The sequence below is a fragment of the Vombatus ursinus genome, unplaced genomic scaffold (genome assembly GCF_900497805.2).
Source record: "Vombatus ursinus unplaced genomic scaffold, bare-nosed wombat genome assembly UNPS02011369.1, whole genome shotgun sequence".
Classification (NCBI taxonomy): Eukaryota; Metazoa; Chordata; class Mammalia; order Diprotodontia; family Vombatidae; genus Vombatus; species Vombatus ursinus.
Genome location: NW_020951147.1, coordinates 7,392,095 through 7,393,656, shown reverse-complemented (window position 1 = coordinate 7,393,656; position 1,562 = coordinate 7,392,095).

Below are 1,562 nucleotides of genomic sequence, written 5' to 3'. Positions count from 1 at the left end.
CCCCCCAGGATTGGCTGCTATTCCCACTAGTGACCTGGGATTATCAGAAGAATGAGGATAGGAGAAAGAGAAACCATATGGTGATCTGCATGTTAGAATGCCTCAGAAAGCGGTTTCAAATGCAAATAAATTATCAAAAAATCAAGGAGATTACTCAGGGAGCAAACAAAATCCTGCCTTTTTCCAGGGCTGGCTGGTAGAAGTTATTAAGAAATACACCAATTTACAACCCACTTCTGCAGAGGGGGCAGCCATCCTTGGCATGTACTTCATTAATCAGTCTGCCAATATGTTCAGAGGAAACTACAGAAATTGGCAATGGGACCCCAAACACCTCAGGCCCAATTACTGGAAATGGCCTTTGGAGTCTTTAACAGCAGAGACCTAACTGTAGCAGAGTAGAGAGAATGCAGAGATAGGGCTAGAGACAGAGAACGGGCTCAGTTCTTGGCTACTGTTATGGCTGGGAAAAGACCTGATGGTGCTCCTGGGGACTTGCACAGTGGAGAAACCTGCTATTGATGCCACAAGGAGGGCCATTGGTCCAGTAAGTACCCTCCAATGTGCCCCTCCAGAGGAAGAGCCCAGGGCCAAAGCCTTTGGGACCATGCCCAAGATGTGACCAGGAGGGACGTTGGAGGAAGGATTGTCCCTAAGGTTGGAAAAGTGGTGGAGCTGCCTCCCAATACTCTGTCCTCCAGTCTTCTCAAGACTCAGAATGATGGGAAAGCCTGGAACTTGGCCATGCTCCCACCTTCTTCATCTCTCTTGCTGAGCCCTGGGCAAAGATTGAGCTCAAAGCTAAGATTACCCACTTTTTCGTGGCTACATTCTCTGTTTTAACCAACTATTTTGGCTCTACTTGCCCCTTGACCTGTCAGGTCATGGGCATCAAAGGGAAAACTAAGAGCTGTCACCAGACATACCCCCTCCCCTGCCTTTTTTTGTTTATTTGTTTGTTTGTTTTTTGTTTTTTTATTTATTAATTTATTTTAATTTATCAATAATCACTTCCATATGCTTTTTAGTTTAAAATTTTTCTCCCCCTTCCTTCCCACCACCCTCCCCAAGATGGCACACAATCTGATATAGGCTATACATTTACATTCATATTAAACATGTTTTAACATTAGTGATGTTGTAAGTAGAAATTAAAAGCAATAGGAGGAACCATCAGAAAGAGGAAACAAAACTCAACAGAACAGAAAAAAAATAACAATTTGGCTTCCATAGTTCTTTCTTTGAGTGTGGACAGCACCTTCCACCACAAGGCCTCTGGAGATGTCCCAGATCCCTGTACCACCAGGAAGGGTCAAGTTTATCAATATTAGTCATCACACAATGTGGCTGTTATTGTGTAGAACGTTCTCTTGGTTCTGCCCACTCCACTCTGCACCAGACCACACAAGTCCCTCCAGGTTCCTCTGAAGTCAGCCTGCTCATCACTTCCCACAGTACAATAGTATTCCATTACATTCATATACCACAACTTGCTCAGCCATTCCGCAATCAATGGGCACCCTCCCAATTTCCAATTCCCTGCCACCACAAAAAGAGCTGCT